At 45.1% G+C, this 18876-nt stretch overlaps 1 protein-coding gene across 5 annotated transcripts in view; it reads right to left on the bottom strand.

The window, feature by feature from the left end:
• The window catches only part of WIPF1 (WAS/WASL interacting protein family member 1), a 61836-nt gene that overhangs the window by 35380 nt on the left and 7580 nt on the right, over positions 1–18876 (bottom strand). Inside the window, exon 1 of one of the 5 annotated variants that reach the window (XM_083630868.1) lies at positions 18852–18872. The exons of 3 other annotated variants lie outside the window; for them this stretch is intronic. The gene's annotated coding sequence lies outside the window, so the exon portion shown is untranslated. Of the gene's footprint in view, positions 1–6976; positions 7041–18851; positions 18873–18876 lie in introns of those variants that run through there. One more of the 5 variants, XM_083630867.1, reaches the window with a different exon arrangement.

Here is an 18876-nt window from a genome sequence, read left to right on the forward strand (position 1 = left end):
GCAACTAATGGGAGCACTTTATTAACCCCAATTCGCTTTAATTACAATTCCACCTAAGCTCCGGGACAGGAGCCTATTGAAACAAAACAGCGTGGTAGCTTAAATAACCGGATAAATTATATATATATAAAACCTCGGTTGAACTGCCACACAATCCGAAGTTAGGGAAACAGCTTTAAAGAAAACGCACACTGCCCACTTTTCAAACTGCTTTTCTCGTGCATCTATAGCACAAGAAATAACACAAGAAACCCAGCTGATCAGATGAAAGGTCGATCTAGCTCAGTGTCCCGTTTTCCCAGAAGGATCTTCCAGGTGCATCCAGAAAGCCCTCTGCTGTTACGTGCAGCATTTGAAATTCACCAGGTGCCAGTCGCATTTTTGTACCTGGCTTTCAGCCTCTTGCGACCAAGCGAAGATGCTCAGGTGGCAAGATGACGCCTGATGTCTCCACCATCTGGAGGTGCCATGCCTGGAGATCATTGGGTCTTGATTGTTTTCACACAGTGGCAACACATCCTGTAGAATTCTATCCATGAGATTCTATCTGCACAATCAGAATGAATTTCAGGAACCCAAAAGTGGTATTGAAAAATGCGACTTTTGAGCCGCCTGGCCCAAAAATGGCAACTAGGCATTCTGTTTTGGGGACTGGAACCCTGGTTTAAGGAGCCATATGGTGCCTGGCTTACATATGGGAGTTTCTAACACTGGTTACATGGTAAAGGTAAAGGGTAAAGGGACCCCTGACCATTAGGTCCAGTCGTGACCGACTCTGGGGTTGCGCGCTCATCTCGCTTTATTGACCAGCATGACCAGCGAACCAGAGCAGCGCACGGAAACGCCGTTTACCTTCCCACCAGAGTGGTACCTATTTATCTACTTGCACTTGACGTGCTTTCGAACTGCTAGGTGGGCAGGAGCAGGGACCGAGCAATGGGACCTCACCCCATCGCGGGGATTCGAACCGCCGACCTTCTGATCACCAAGTCCTAGGCTCTGTGGCTTAACCCACAGCGCCACCCGCATCCCGGTTACATGGTAGACTGCCCTTGAAGCTGGATGTTTCATATTAGCCAGTGATAGGCCTCCTCTCCTAGGGAATATGCTTTGAACCTATTTCTAAGCAGGAGGCCTTTGCCACAGCTTCTGGGAGCGAATTCCAAAAATTCCAAAAATAAATAAAATGCATGCTGTACCTCTTGCAACAGCTGCAGAGCGCAGGAGGATCTGAGCAGGAAGAAGCACAGTGCAGAAGTAAGGTTCTGGTCTGAAAGCAGAAGGCAGATGGGCTGCCATGTATCGATACCTTAGGCTAAGTCCTAGCTTGGAACAGGTGTGTGTTGGCTGCACGTCCTTTTTATTGCACTTGTACAAAAATAAGAACCCAATACCACATCCTATTATCAAGCATCAGATGTCCTCCAAGCACCCTGTGAGGTTGGTTAGGCTGGCAAATAACAATGAGCTCAAGGTCACGCCGCCGGCTTCATGGCTGAGCAAATCCAATACGCCACATGCTACACCTCAGTGGCTCCCAAGGCCTGTGATCAACAGCCTTAGATGGAACAGTGAGAACCATCGAACCGCTGGTGAGGCTTCTCAAGCCAGCCTCTCTCCAGCATTGCAAAATCAACTCACCCCGCTCCCCAAACACACACACTGCCTCAGCCTCCACAGCAGCTTAGATTCATTTCCTTACCTGTTCTTTTTTTCTATTGAGCCTGAACTAGGGCTGGGTAATAATAATAATAATAATAATAATAATAATAATAATAATAATACTTTTTTTATTTATACCCTGCCCATCTGGGCGGCTCCCAACAGAATATTAAAAACACGATAAAACATCAAACATAAAAAACTTCCCTAAACAGGGCTGCTTTCAGATGTCTTCTAAAAGTCAGGTAGTTGTTTATTTCCTTGACATCTGATGGGAGGGCGTTCCAGAGGGCGGGTGCCATTACTGAGAAGGCTCTCTGCCTGGTTCCCTGCCACCTCACTTCTGGCAGTGAGGGAACCGCCAGAAGGCCCTCGGAGCTGGACCTCAGTGTCCAGGCTGAAAGATGGGGGTGATGTTCCTTCCAATATTTTTCAAAAATCGTGATCTATCACAGCTCAACATCGCAATATAATAATATATCATGATGTCTGAAACAAGGATGGACCTATGTAGTGATATTGGGTGGCTCCGTGGTATTCCCTCCATTGTGATTTTTATTATGAAACTGATATCACGATATGGACTTCAAACTGGTTTTGGACAATATATTGATATATCACCCAGCCCTAGCCTGAACCATTCCTTCATTCTTCCATATTTACATAGTTGCGTAGTCTTTTCTTGCTCTTCTTCCTGCTGCTCTAATTTTAATCTGGAAAATTAATTCTCCCCTCAGCCTTCTTTTTCCAAGAACTCTGGTTTATGCAGTTGCCACTTTTGTACAATCCCCTCATTGTTTTTTCCCCCCTCCCCTCTTTGCCTCTGTCACAATGCTCTCTGACTCTTCCCACTTCCTCTTCTCTAACTTTTCTGTTTTTCTCATCAAGCAGCGTTATCCGTTTATAAAACACAGGCTATCATACGCTGCTCTGTTTTTGCATGCTTCAATGGTGGTGCGTTCAAAAAAGATTTTCCATTCATTTTACAGGTCCACAAAGAAGTGCTACCGGTGTGAAAGAAAACATAGAACCTGAAGCAAAGTGAATGGCTTTGACCAATGGAAGCCAAAGGTTTTGTACAGTGACACACATAGCCTTGCAGCACACAGGGGCCATTTTTTTCCCACAGTGTGCTTTTTGTGCACAGAGGTTTGCAATTGTACAAATCTTCAAGCAATAATTGCACTTAAAGCGGAAGATGCTATCTTTTGTTGTCCCCAGTCACTCTGGGCGGCTTCCAACAAATTTGAACACAGTAAGACATCAAACACCAGAAACTTCCCTATCCAGTGGTACCTCAGGTTAAGTACTTAATTCATTCTGGAGGTCCGTACTTAACCTGAAACTGTTCTTAACCTGAAGCACCACTTTAGCTAATGGGGCCTCCTGCTGCTGCCGCACCGCCGGAGCACGATTTCTGTTCTCATCCTGAAGCAAAGTGCTTAACCTGAAGCACTATTTCTGGGTTAGCAGAGTCTGTAACCTGAAGCGTATGTAACCCAAGGTACCACTGTAGAGGGCTGCCTTCAGAAGTCCTCTAAAAGTCAGATAGTTGTTTATTTCCTTGACATCTGATGGGAGGACATTCCACAGGGTGACCCCACCTGTATATATATATTTTGACACACAGAGGTGGCTGCTGCTTCCTGTTTTGCCTACTTCATTCATAGACAAGTGAAACAGGGGAAGAGGAAGTTGCACAGCCCTGCAGCATCTGTGGGCTTGCCCCAATAGGCATGATCCGAGAAAGCCCTCTCTGGACTCAGCGAGAATGGCAAAGAAAAAGCGATTTATAGGCACTGTATATGCGATATAAACATTGTGCCACCAGATGGCACTGTGGGTCCCGTTTCCTCTCTCTACCTGTTTTCCCTGTTTAAATTTACGTGTTTAACTGAAACGCTTGATGTGTCTAGATTCAGCCTCTGTGTACCCATATAGGCAGTAAGTGCTTGAGAAGTGCAACAGAGCAAACATAAACGTTCCCAGCAAACAAACAGTGCAGGACAGGGACGACACCCCAAAAAGGCACCCGTGCCCTGCAAATTATAACACAGTGTGGTGGGTGCTCACTCAGTATTTGCAACTCAGCCTTTTCTTACAACACCTATTTACAGGGCCTTGCTACTGTTCCTTTAGGGTCACCAGATCACCATGCTGACGGCAGTGGCAGTGGAAGCCACAACTGGCAAAACATGTCAATCAGAGCCTAGCTCCTAAAAGCCAGATGTTTTGGACTACAACTCCCATCACCCCAGACCCATTGGCCATACTGGCACAGGGGTTAATGGGAATTGTAGTCAAACACCTGGAGAGCACCAGAATGGGGAAGACTGCTAAATCAAATAATCTTCTGGATCCTTTTCTCCATGGCCCAGGGTCCTACAAGGACTAAATCTCCTTTGACTGGCCATTTCCCTCCAGTTCCGAGAACGGACCTTCCTGTACCTCCAACACTTGTGAAATTATGCTGTAGTCAGACTTTCCCTTTTGCTTATTCTTTCTTCATTCCATCAGTTCCCCAGGTCTCCGCCTTAAAACACCGCTCACTTTTTGTCCAACTTCCTCCAGCTACCTTCAGTTTCTTGGTCTCCTTCCCTTGTACCCCGGCTTTCCTCTCCTTAAACCACACTAAGACTTTTATTCAGAGGACCTTCTCCCACTCGTCCCTTTCTCTCTCTCAATTCTCTTTTCTCAGCTGGGTTCCTTTACTGAGTTGGGTCTCTTGATTCAGCCATGTCGCCTCCAAGATTGCAACCCTCTAATTCCCTCATTCTTGTGAGACTAGTTGACAAACCTACTTCTGTAACTAAGGTCTGGGTGAGGTTCTAATCCCTTGCCAAACTGACAACTTCTCCTTCCCCCACAGAAACTGAGCTGTATAGATGTATAATCTATGAAGCCTGAACAGCTGGGGTGGTTATGAACATTCTGTGCTGCGGCTTCAGCCAATGAATGTCACAGGCTTCACCACCAGAAGCACAACACTCTAAAGAAGTTTGTGTTCTTCCCTATAAATAGCATTATTGCATAGATCTTGCAGTATTTATGTGAATCCAATCATACAAAGAATCCAATCATCCAATCATACAAAGAATCCAATCATCCAAAGGTAAAGGTAAAAGTCCCCTGAATGGTTAAGTCCAGTCAAAGGCGACTGTGGGGTTGCAGCGCTCATCTCGCTTTCAGGCTGAGGGAGCCAGCGTTTGTCCACAGACAGCTTTCCAGGTCATGTGGCCAGCATGACTAAACCGCTTCTGGTGCAATGGGACACTGTGACGGAAGACAGAGCGTACAGAAATACCATTTACCTTCCCACCGCAGCAATACCCATTTATCTACTTGCACTGATGTGCTTTCGAACTGCTAGGTTGGCAGGAGCTGGGACAGAGCAACGGGAGCTCACTCCATCGCAGGGATTCAAACCGCTGACCCAGGCATGACTCATTACAGCAGGAAATGCTGATTATTTTGTTACATGTGCCTATAACTAAAAAAACCCCACAGGTTGTGGATTTTCACCATTGTGGTGACAAGGACATTTTCTTTTTAGAAAGAGGGGGTAGAAAAACACAAGTCAACCTCTGCATTGTCAAGAATCAGCATATTATAAAACATTCTGAACCCAAATATTATTTTGCACAGTTAGGGACAGACCACAGGACAACGTCTTGGGAGTCACTGATCCAGTTTTTTGGTTGGTGCTCTTTCCCCCATGTCCTTTCTGGGTCTCAAAGTGGGACATGCATTTCCCTTCCCCCAACCATGTTGTCCTCACAACTACCCGGTGAGGCAATTTTTGGCTCATTTTTAAACTTGGATGCCCCCTCCCCCACCCAGTCCTAGTCTGAGCTCTACCCTGAATTTTCAGAAGAATATGCAAGTTATTCACAGAGAAGGACAGAGGCCACAGAACCACCCAACTGGTTCTGTGACTTTAAATGCACTTTTGGACTTGTTTTTCCTCCAAAAGCAACCCCCCTCCCCCCCAGCCGTCCGCTGGAAGACAGCAATTGAAACTGATGGAAGTTTCTAAAACAGCTTGTGATATGGCCTGGGGAGGAAGGAGGTCCAGAGGAGGGGGAAAAAGAATATCTGATCCTACCAGTTAGGCCCCTTACACCAAGCCCAGCAATTGTCTGGATGCTGGGAAGATTTTCTTCTTACTCTTGGAGCAAAAAGGGTTTAAGTGAGACACGTTTCAGACAAAGACAAAGAAGAAAGCAAAATCAGATCGATGCCCAGGGACTGAAGAAGCAAAAGGAGGCACACTCTGGCTTATGCCACTGGCCAGAGCTCCATGGAGCACTGAGAGTTTTAATCTCAGAGTTGTGGGTTCAAGTCCCACACTGGGCAAAAGAGTTATGCATTGCAGGGGGTTGGGTTAGATGACCTTCGTGGTCCCTTCCAACTCTACAAATTCTATGATTTTTGTCTGCATCCAAGGAAGAACACCATGACAAAGGGGAGACCAACCTGGCTCCATTCACCGGCCCCTGGAGGAGCTGCAACGCTTGCTTTCCTCTTCTTCGCTCATTTTGCATTGCATCTAATTATACCGCAAGCTCACAAGCAGGCCCTTGTGCTCTCTTTTAATATACGTGCAGGGCTTAGAAATTTTTTTAGGCACTGTAAGTATTGAAATCAGTAATAGCGTTTCAGAGCTAGCAAACTCCACTAAAGGAGCAGCCACATCTGCAGCACAATCCTAGGCATGCTTACACAAAAGCACATGTAATTTAATTCCCACTAAATTGAAGGGGCCTTACTCCAAAGGAGGCACGATTGGAGAATAGCTGTGTATAGGATTGCAGCCTTAAGTCTTTTGCATTAGCCAATTACAATAACAGTTCAAGGTTCTCCCCCCCCAGCTGTGTGTGTGTGTTTCTCAACCTGTCGGTCCCCAGACGTTGTTGAACTACAACTCCCATCACCCCTAGCTAACAAGGCCAGAGCTCAGGGATGATGCGAGTTGTAGTCCAACAACATCTGGGGACCCACAGGTTGAGAACCGCTGGTGCCACAACAACAAAACATGCTTTCATTACATTACTGAAAATAAAATCCTCATCTTCTCACAGACAGGTAAGTTCACCAGCACACACACACATACAAACTGAACCACCAACCTGAATATTAATTCTTCCCTGTTATATACATCTTTTGGGCGACCTTGCAAGTCAGAAGCTCAGTGCTGTCCTAGCGAAAGTCTCATGCTACAATCGTCCTACCCCAACCACAACAACCTTTAACACACACATAACATTCATATTCGAAAAGAATAAAAACTTGCTGCAAAAAGAAAAACACAGACCTGCACTGTCTTCAGCAGTAGGAGAGCTGTCACGTCTGAAGCTCACCTCAGCTTTCAGCTGAGTTTCCTGTCACATAGCCACATGACACCACACTTCCCCACACTGCCTCTTGCTAAAAAAACCCTTGCTCCATCTACTTCGTTTCGACTCGGAGAATATTTATACCTCACGTTATTATGCATCCCATTTGTTTGCATAATTCCGCTATCTTTTGTTTGTTCCGCTCAGAGCGCTCTAAAACTTAAAAGGGTAAACGCAAGGAGACAATTAGGAGTTTTACAGGAATGGCCCTCCGGTCAGTTCAAGGCCATATTAAAGCTTGCACTGTGTGCATGCATTGAAATCTTTTGTGGTGCCACACTGCTGACTCATTTAAACCATGCTCTGTCTGTGGCCTGCTGCTGGCAGAGGGGACAGGACCACACAAATGTGAACGAGCACACACACACACACAAACATTTCATTCCTCCCATTAACTCCATCCTGTCGTGGAAGCTTTTCTGCAGCAGAGTATTTTTCCCTCTCTCCCTTTCACTAGATCAGTGTTTCCCAAACTTGGGTCTCCAGCTGCTTTGGGACTACAACTCCCATCATCCCTAGCCAGCAAGACCAATGGCCAGGGATGATGGGAATTGTAGTCCAAAAACATCTGCAGACCCAGGTTTGAGAAACAATTGCACTAGACAGTTAAAAATTGCTTATAGGTAAGAATGTAGCTACCGAGCCACTGTATTGCGATCAGGGAACACGGACTGTGGTGTGAGCCACAGGAAGTTTTGAAAGAAACTCATGCAACAGGAAGAATCAGCAAAGGTTTCAAAACAGTTATTGAGCACAAAAGTCCAACCCAGCCTCGACTATTTAAAAATGGAGAAAGAGCTTTAGGTAGGGGTGAAGTCCAATTTACCAGTGTGGCGCTGTGGGACACAGGTGGCGCTGTGGTCTAAACCACAGAGCCTAGGGCTTGCCGATCATGAGGTCGGCGGTTCGAATCCCAGTGACGGAGTGAGCTCCCGTTATTCAGTCCCAGTTCCTGCCCACCTAGCAGTTCAAAAGCACGTCAAAGTGCAAGTAGATAAATAGGTACCACACCGGTGGGAAGGTAAACGGCATTTCCGTGCGCTGCTCTGGTTCACCAGAAGCAGCTTAGTCATGCTGGCCACATGACCCGGAAGCTGTAAGCCAGCTCCCTCGGCCTATAGAGCGAGATGAGTGCCGCAACCCCAGAGTCGTCCGCGACTGGACCTAACGGTCAGGGGTACCTTTACCTTTACAAAGGGGGATAGTGCTTTTTTGCTCAGGTTCTGTTTTTAGGTTTTCCATAGGCATCTGGTTGGCCAACGTGAGAAAAGGATGCTGGACTTGATGGGTTTGATTCAACGGGGTTTTTCTTTCCTTCTTAATTTTGGAACGGAGGCAACAAGAGTCTCTTTTATACAAACACAACTAAGGTTTTCCTTTGACTAATTCATGCAGATACAACTCCGTTAATGCCATCTTGGCAAACTTGAGCTTGGAAGACCCCCCCACCCCCTACCTAGAACAGGATAGAGGAAAAGTACCAAAATCCCATGGAAGATTACCACTGGGGATGCAGCAGAGTTGGTAAAAAGAAAGTTAGCAGACAGTGATGCAAACTGCAAGTAAAAACCACAGGAAGTAGCATGGGAGGTAGCATTTACACAGAATTTGTAATGCCAAGAGGCCCTATAGCCATTTAAAGATGGGCCAAAGGAGGAAGGTGGCACTGCTAGATTTGCATTTACAACCTCATCTCTATTCACATGCAAAACTGCATCCAGGACTAGGCAGTTTTATTCATTCCGCAAGTACTGAGCAGCCACTGTCTCAGGCTCCTGTACTGAAATATTGCATTTATATGCATGGCAGTACTGCCATCCTACCAGGCTGAAAAGAGAGAAAAGGTGGTTTGTTCATCCCAGCCTTCGCTGACCTGGTGTGCTGCAGCTGTTTTGCACTACAACTCCCATCAGCCTCACCTAGATGGGAGTCAGAGTCCAAAGACAGCTGCAGCACAGCAAGTTGGCAAAGGCTGATCTGTTAGTTCTGGCCCAAGTGCCTAGCCAGCACACAAACACACCAACTCTGGCTTCCTAGTTATAAAAAAAGTGGGGTCTGCTCTGTCTTAAGACAGTGTTTCCCAAACTTGGGCCTCCAGCTGTTTTTTGGACTACAATTCCCGGCATCACTAACCACTGCTAGCTAGGGATGATGGGAGTTGTAGCCCAACAACAGCTGAAGACCCAAGTTTGAGAAACGCTGTCTTAGACACAGAGCAGACCCCACAGAGCTGTTATGAGCTTGAAAAGGAGCAGGAAGGAACTAGGCAAACCACGTTAATCTCCTCAGAGGAACACAGTGGTACGTCGGGTTACATACGCTTCAGGTTACACACTCTGCTAACCCAGAAATAGTGCTTCAGGTTAAGAACTTTGCTGCAGGATGAGAACAGAAATCGTGCTCCGGCAGCGCGGCAGCAGCTGGAGGCCCCATTAGCTAAAGTGGTGCTTCAGGTTAAGAACAGTTTCAGATTAAGAACGGACCTCCGGAACGAATTAAGTACTTAACCTGAGGTACCACTAGTAGAAGGTACTAATAGAAGAAGAAGAAGAAGAAGAAGAAGAAGAAGAAGAAGAAGAAGAAGAAGAAGAAGATTTTAATATTTATTATGCAAGATCTGCCACTCACTCCTGCACACAAACGCCACTCACCAGTTTGGGCACAGTCAGATACGACTACCCCCAATTAAAAGAAAGATAAGCTCTATTCACATTTAGAGAACCCTGATTCGAACTGGGTTGCTTTGCCAGGGGTCCCACTTCACCTAGCACCCATTTTGTGGCAAACTGTGTTACAAGGAGGCTTCGTCTTTTAAATAAATTAGGTCTGGGGAAACTGTGGCCCTGCAGATGTTGCTAGCCTACAACTTCCATCATCTCTGAACCTTGGCCATAAAAATGTTGAGTCTATTGTCCTTAGGTACAGTAATGAGGACTACTAGATACACTGCCAGCGCTGGCTTGAGCTTTATATCAGGGGCTGCCTTATATTGAACCACGCCTATGGTCCACTGCGTCCAGTATTCCACATACACACCCCGAACTACAGCAAAATATCCTTTCAGCCAGAAGTGCTGGTGAACAAATCAAATCCGAGATTTTGGCCATGCAAACCATGCGTACTGGATCGTGCTTTCACACATAAACAGTGTCAGGTGGCTACTTCTTCTCGAAGCCCCCATTTGCAGACGCAGTTTAAACCTCACTGGAAAGTTGCACCCAAAAGCTGAAAATGCAAGTGCTGGTTATTTATATTGGAAGCTTTCATTTCATTTCATTTCATTTGCACACACAGCTGAAGCGATCCTTCAGTCAGCCGGAATATATATATATATATATATATATATATATATATATAGTGGTAGACCCCCTGAGTACGAAAGAACTTGAAGGGAAGTTGAAGAGTTCAGGAAGTGACTTGATGTTTGCTCATGAGACACTGTCCCCCTTGTCTTTAAAACCAATCTTAATTGTGAAAGACTTGAGAGGAAAAACGCTAGCACAATTTGCTGACAGTAGCAGGCCTCTCTTCAGTCACATTCACACCACACATTGAAAGCGCTATGATGCCACTTTAAACAGCCATGGCTTCCACCCCAATAATTACTGGCTGCGGGTGCTGTTGAGACCCCTATTCCCAGCACAGAGCTACAGTTCCCAGACTTCCCTGTTAAACCACTCCAGGAATTGCTTTGTGAAAGGAACAGGAGATGAATAGGTTCTGTCTTCGGATCTTAAACAAAAAGGGTGAGTCACCTGCGCTGTTCTCCACCCTCAACTTTCTGCCTGACATCCAAAACTGCTTTGGGAGGTGGCAGCAGCAGTGGGGGCTCCCTGTCCCTACGAAGAGCATAGAGGTGGCTGGCGCCAACTGCCTTTCATTCCTCCCATCCCAGAACTGTTTCCCTCAACAGTCATTCTCCCCTTGCTGCATCTGAGGGAGAGGGAAGCCAGAAAACCTACTCCACAGAGTCAGCTCAGAGCAGTTACCCATTTCGGCAGCTCCTCCACCTGAAAAAGGTGTGCTCAGGTACAGCTAGGCATCCCAAGGCAGGGATGGCTAATCTATGACCCCTGTGGAGATTGTTGGATTGCAGCTCCCATCAGCTTCAGACAGCATGCTGTCCGAAGACGAGGGGAGATGAGGGCAACAACCTCTGGAGGGCCACAGGTTGCCCATTCCTGATCTAAGGTCAGGGCCAGATCGCCCATGAGGTACGCTGAGGCAGCCGCCTCCCACTTCTGGAGGCTCAGATTAGTTTTCACTTCGGTGCTAAATTTGGTCCTCATATTGCTGGGGTGAGCCTAGGGCTTGCCAATCAGAAGGTCAGCAGTTCGAATCCCTGTGACAGGGTGAGCTCCCGTTGCTCAGTTCCTGCTCCTGCCAACCTAGCAGTTCAAAAGCACATCAAAGTGCAAGTAGATAAATAGGTACTGCTCTGGTGGGAAGGTAAATGGTGTTTCCGTGCGCTGCTCTGGTTCGCCAGAAGCGGCTTAGTCATGCTGGCCACATGACCCGGAAGCTGTACACCGGCTCCCTCGGCCAATAAAGCGAGATGAGCGCCACAACTAGAGTCGGTCACGACTGGACCTAATGGTCAGGGGTCCCTTATTGGGATGGTTCAAATCTGCCACCTGGTTCCTTGAAATGAGTCTGGGAACTCCGATCTCGCCCACCCAGCCCTAATATAGATTCCTAGTGCTTATTTGCTACTTGATGCTGTGCATCACCGACATTTTGGCAATGGTGAACAGAGTTTACATCTCTCCTGCACGGAGTATGAAACCAGTAGAATATGTTAAGAAGGTGTGAGCTACAGCAGCGAAGGAAAAGGTAGAGCTTTTTTCCTTGGGGGATTGAAGGATACACAGTACCAGCACCTTAAAAAATAATACAGTGGTACCTCGGGTTAAGAACTTAATTCATTCTGGAGGTCCGTTCTTAACCGGAAACTGTTCTTAACCTGAGGTACCACTTTAACTAACGGGGCCTCCCGCTGCTGCCGCGCCGCCACCGCACAATTTCTGTTCTCATCCTGAAGCAAAGTTCTTAACCCGAGCTACTATTTCTGGGTTAGCGGAGTCTGTAACCTGAAGCATCTGTAACCCAAGGTACCACTGTAATGTTAAAAGTTTAACAACTTTGTGGTGGCTACCGGCACCTTTTTTTCTAAGAAAGAATGAAATAAATAAAGAAAGAAAAGCACTGAATTCACAGGAGGTGAATTAAGAACATCATAACTTCTAAAAGGGCATGAAAAGCTTAAAGCTGAAATAGGAGAATTTTACATTGGTACAAAGCAAGCTTGGCACATCTTGCTCTAGAGTCTGAAGGCTTCAAACGGAAACTTTGTTGAAACTTGGAAAACTTCTCTCTCTCTGTGTGTGTAGAAATCTAACTTTCTGGTCACCAGTGACATGTGCTTATTTGAAACTTTGTGAAGCAGTTGCTTTAGGTATGCATTAAATACTCATACCAACGGGAGACTTTGTCCTATATCTCACATGCTCTAGTTCACCCCAATAACTAACACCTACTGTTCGCTAATTTGCAGCAACCTAAGGTGCTGATAATTAACAAAAGGAAATAGAAGCAGCAGCAGCAGGAGTCATCGGGGAGAGCAGTGGCAAACCAAACGCCACGTTTTGCGGTGCAACATAGCATGTCAATTGTACCGCAAAAGTATCTTGCTTTGGAATAAGAAAGAGAAAAAAGTAATGGGAATAGAAGAGGGAAGCGAACAAATTCTGTGCATAAAGTTACATCAAGCTATATAATTATGGACCTTAAGAAGGGGCAGCCCGCCCCATTTTGCCGCCTGAGGCAAAACAGGAAGGTGCTGCCAGCACCAGATTTAGGGTGGCACGCTGAGCCAAGGGGGTGCAAAATTGATACAATCCATAATTGAGAAGATCCATTTGGGTGTGCCAAATTTTGACCTCGCACCGGGTGGCTTATTACGAAAGATTACCAAAGTCCACTCAGGGTCGTGCCCCCCCCCCCCGTTAAAGCTTCCCTTAACTGGCTTGTGTGGCGGTACCCACAAAGAGTTGGCGATGGTTGGGTCTGGCAAGATATTCGTGTTGACACATTAAATGATTTGTAAAACTGCAAATCAAACTCTATGCTTGTTCTTCCTGTGTGTGTGGCAATTATTATTTCTGTGGTGTTTCTTCCTGTCCTGTTATGGCAGAGCGGAACTGGAAGCAGAGGCGAAGCGTTTTGGATACTTTAACCACGTTATATAAAACATGATCGTTAGATATCTTAAGAAGTCCCCCAGCACATGCACATTGACAGTTAGGATGGCTGGAATTTCAATCAGCACAGAGGAATGAGTTCCTGAAACTGGGCCAAGATTACAGGAAAGGCTGCCAGATGGCTGCCTCCTATTATATCAAACGAAGTAGCATTAGGACATTTGAAATCTGCAGCAGGACGTTGTGTGGAATACTGTAGTCCTCTGCTCCCCAGCCAGTAAATATCCAAGTATTTGGATTTGAAAATAAGCAGCGGAGTTAACACAGGACACTGAACCATCTGGTTATGTTTGGGCAGTGGAAATTCTTGTGCATGAATTATTATTCTAAGCTGCCTCAAGACCTGTTTTCCAGAGCGTTTGGAATAAGCCTGCAGTACCACTCAGACACGCAAATTAATAAAGTGTAATGCTCGTATTTCTCACACTGTCTTCTCAAAAGGCTTCAGAGCACATATGTAAAACACCATCCCCCCTCTCCCCCCAAACAGTGATAACTCTGTGAACTGTAGCAAGCATTTTAAGATGGTTTTCTGTTTCTACGCTATTACCGATAGAACTGGGTTGCTCTGCAACTCTTCCAGACGTGGCATCGGACCTTGCCTCACAAGTTAGGCAGGAGCCTAATGCGAAACTCACAATTAAAGCCTTGCTGTATTTAATGCAGGGAGATCGGCAATTAGCAACGAGTTTAGCAAACACGCTGTCTCGATAACTGCTTTCTGGCTCTGGAATTCTCTGCCTTTGAAGGTGTGCCAAAAGTAGAGGCTGATCCACCTCCCAGAGGAAATGCAAGGTCTTTTTAATTCAATAAGCATGGGCTTGCTTTAATGGCACATGTATGCAAGAGCATCTTAGATCCTTCCAAAATCCCATTGATTGTGGATAATAAACTTGCTGTCAGCCCTGACCTTTCAAGAACAGGAGCAAGACCATAAATGCAAACTATACGCTTCTAAGAAAAGCAAACCCTCCTCTTCACTTGGTGTCGGGTCATAGAGATGCTTTAAACAGACTGACACATAATGGTACTGGGAATCCGCACTGATTCTATTTAGAGACCAGCTGTTGTTGCACAACTGCTCATGTGACTCTGCCCAATAATAAGTGAGGCTTGACGCTGCCAGCATTGTACACAGGAGGAAGCCAATTGTTGAGGGACTCTTACTGCCTTTGCACCTCTCTTATGGTACAGTCAAACCTCGGTTGTCGAACGCAATCCATTCTGGAAGACTGTTCGACTTCCAAAATGTTTGACGACCAAAAACTGAAGCCTCAATAAAATAGGGAAACTCAAAACGGGAGCCACGTAACACATTCGACTGCTCAAAAACCGGAGCAGTTACTTCCGGGTTTTCGGCGTTCAGTAGCCAAAACGTTCGAAAACGGAGCCATGTGAGAACCGAAGTTTGACTGTACCCCTAATCTGCACAATAGCACATGCTATCTCCAGTGAACAGAATCCCAAACCTAGGAGTCTGCCTTTGTTAAGAAAGGAGGGTGTTTGTCCATGGAAAGCTAGTTCAGACCCTAGTCCGAGACAACCAGGCCATTGCCCAGCTAATAAATCACGTTGTACACTGACCACAGAACATCTCAAATAAAAATCAACATGTCTGGAACCACAGGAGCAGCAAAAAACAAAAAGACAAAAACAAGAACCTCAACCGCTCAAAGCATATGCCTAAATTTTAATCACAGGAGGGGAACTTGTCGGTTAGTGAGAACTTCCCATTTTAGAAGCCACATAACTGCAGCTCAGAGTTTGCAGTTTTCTTTCCTCATGAGAGTTAAAAGGAAAGATCAGCTGAATTTAGAGATGATGGAAGCTAAAAAAGAAAAAGTATGGCTGAAGCACTAGCCAGCTTCTTCAAAAGCTACAAGGAGGAAAAACAGAAGGTTGCTCAGATCTCCTGGTTCGCTAATTTGTGGGGACAGCTATGCTTTTCCTCCCACAGTGCCTAAGTATGGTGCAATTGAGAAGCAGAGGGGATTTCCACAGAAAAATCAACTTTGCATAAAACTATCGGCAAGCCACGTTTTGTAACCAGCTGTTTTCATTCTCCTTTATGTTTAACTGACATGAGTTGTTTAAACTGTTACCTCCCTCCCCCGTTTATACCCTGATTGAGAACAGAACGGCAACTCTGAGGTTTTAAAACTGAAGCAAATCAGAAAGAAAGTTGAGAGCAAGACTGAGCCATTTTTAAAACAACCACAACTAAATTTAGAAAACAGTGCTCTCATTTTATGAGTAAATTTTACTTTGGAACTGCACTTCCCCCAAAATCAGCTAGGGGTGGGAATGACAGGAGATCCCAAAAAACAGCACACAGTGGGAGGAGAGGGGAGATCATTCTGTTAGGCAAGCAGAAAATGCTTGCAAGTGAGGAATGATTGCAACTTCGTGGCATTTACGTGGCATAGTAAATTGGATTATTTTAACATCAAAGCTAGCTACGATATGTGGGCATTACCTGGAAACATTATAAGGGACCATGGGAGAGGTTTCTCTCCAGCTAACTATCTGTCAGGTCTTCAGATACCCAAATACAGACGGTCTTTTACCCTCGCCAGATTTAACGTTCTCCCTTCTGCCTTACTTCAGGGCAGATTTGAGGGTAAACCATACACAGCACGGGTCTGTCCTTGTGGTTCGTTGGAAGTTGAAACTGCTTCACATGTACTATTACGTTGTTATCTTTATGAGGATATACGTTTGACTTTTATTACACCTGTTTTGCAAAAGTCTAGGAAAGAACCGGAATACCAGTCTAAAACTACTGCTAGAGGACAAGAAGCCCAAGACTACATTAAATGTAGCTAAATTCTGTGCGTCTGCAATCAATCGCAGGAAGCAAGTGGTATCCCATAATGTCCAATCCCCTAAATGTTAATTACAGGGGGCACGCTAACAATTAATTTTAATTTTTATATTTAAATTCTTGTTATTGCATATTGTCCCTTGTATTCCTGATATTTTTTATGATTTGTGATATTGTGTGTGTTGAAGCTGGTCTATGACCGTATTAATAAATTCAATCAATACCTGGAAACATTTAGATCAATTTTTTGAAAAGCAAATTAGCATGGACGGTTTCCTTTGATAGACTGATAAAGGGTGAATTCAGAAGTAATGTCAAGCCATAGTTTGGTGTTACAGGAGCCTCAGAACCACACATGCCCTCCCTCTTTAAAGCATAAGGAAAAGTCAGAGTTTCTTGTGTATCAGAGTGCTGGTGCCCTATACCTGATAGTTGCGACTCTGCTCTTCCCTTGGCGCAAAATGGATAAACAGGAAGCCTTGACTTTGCATTATGTCCAAACCAGGGATCTGTTGCTCTCTAACTAGCCATGATCGCTAGTCAACAACAATCATGGCTTGTTAAGTTGCCTGAATTGCTGGCGCTAGAAGCCAACAAGCCATGATCCCTGGTTTGGACAGAACACAAAGCCAAGTTTCTCCCTTCAGCCTGCCTGGTTTGTTTATGCTGCTTACACCAAGGAGGGAGCAGTTGGAAAGTGAGCACTGATATGCTGCTGCTCCTTCTTGTCAACCACAATGAGCCTGAAAATCTGGCTGACTGGTGTGTGAGAACGCAGTCACTATAACCATGGCCTGTTGATACGGTTTTGCCATTTTGAGGGCAAATGCAAACCATGGTTGCCAGTTCAGATGCAACACAAACCTACAGAAGGGAAGGATTTAGAGCCAATGAGAGGAAGAAGACCCTTAGACTCCTGCATGCAACACAAAATCATGGTTTACTGTTACATCTGAACTGGGCTTTGGGATACTGGAAAAGCACAATACTCCTAGTAGGAGAATTATGGAAGTTGATGTCCCAAAAACCATGGGGAACACTATGATGGCTACCCTTGCTGTAGGCAATACTAGGTCAATAACAACTGAGGAATCTCTCGATCAACCTCATGGGTGTTTTAAACCAGGAAACATGAACAAATGCGGCCAACAGCTTTCAAAGTGTGTATTGCATATTTTTATCTCCAAGATGTAGACTGGATTAGTGCCCTTGTGCAATTCCATATCATTGGTGTGACTTCAAGGGGAATATTTGGGGTAAGCTACTCTTTTCCCTTTTTTTGCAATACACATGTAGTCTGGCATGGTATCCAGGCTCATCTTCCATGCCAAGTTAACCAGACAATTGGGCCTTATGCAATGCACACAGCTGTCAGTGAGCATCATTCGTGCATACAACCCTCCCTATAGTCTATCACTACAATGTGTTTTCTGATGCTTGCAGCAGTTGTTCCATCCGATCTCTAGGATTTAAAGAATTGTGCTGCTTCCTGCTCACAACAACTGTTTTATGCTGTTCTCTTAGGCCTGCTTATCTTAATAGTGTCCATAGGTGTGTGTGTGTGTGTGTGTGTGTGTGTGTGTGTGTGTGTGTGTTTTAACCTGTCTTAACTGCATTATATTTTTGTAAGCCACCCTGGAAACTTGGTTGAAGGGGCAGGGTAAAAATATACAAAATAAATTACAACAACTTTTGTCCGCTTTCTGATTTTTTCATATCAGCTTGTATAAAAATAAAAGTAACCTTCATTGTAGTAGGATAAGGATAAAATGATGTCAAGTTTGAGAACCTTGGGTCCTTCTTATGAAACACAAGTAGATTCTACAGCTGCTAGAAATTAGCAGATGATTTTACCTAACTGAGTGCCAAGTTAGCTGTCTAATAAATCCTTTTTTAAAAATTGAAACTGCATTTCAGAATCCAAAAAAACAAGCAACTAAATTAAAAAAGGGCAACACTAAACTGCACCACAGGGTCAGTTTTCTGCTATCCTAGCATCGTTTTTCCTTCATGGAAGATATTCACATTTCCTGGAATGGTATGGACCATGCTAGTCCTACTCAGAGTAGAGCTACTGAAGTTAACACACATGACTAACTTAGGTTCATTAATTTCAGTGGGTATACTCAGAGTAGGACTTTCTTAGCTGAATACAACCCTGAATCTGGAATTTGAACCCCGGATGGGTCCTACCCTTATGCAGTGAGGCAACAGAAAGATCTCAGGTAGAAGACAGAGTTCCCTTATATTGAAATCAAATTCACCTTCTAGAATTGGGAAAGACTTGCTACAGAAACCGCCAAATACAAAACACACACATTAAAATGGGCAGTATTATCCAGTGTAAGAGATACAACCTGATTACAATGTCCATCTCTATATCAGAGTAGACACCATGATGTTCTCCAAAGGCCAGTTCTAGAGGTTTCTTCAAAGGTGAAATCCAGTGATGTGCATCTTCAGTGAAATGCTCTCCTGCTCTTCCTGCAGCCCCCTCCCAAATCTGGGATACACTCAGAGCATATTTGGGGAGGCACAGGGGACTGCAGGTGGGGAAGAGGGGGAGGAGGAGGAGGGAAGGAAGATCCGCTTGCACAACACTGGATGTCACCCTTAGTCTCCACTTCTTACCCAACATAGGTGAAGCCATTTCCCCCCTCACTTCAATTAAAGCATTTTCCATAGACGCCCCCAGAAGGGTGACCATACCCGAAGCAGAGTCATCATGATTCTT

This window comes from Podarcis filfolensis (genome assembly GCF_964270895.1).
Source record: "Podarcis filfolensis genome assembly, chromosome: 1".
Classification (NCBI taxonomy): Eukaryota; Metazoa; Chordata; class Lepidosauria; order Squamata; family Lacertidae; genus Podarcis; species Podarcis filfolensis.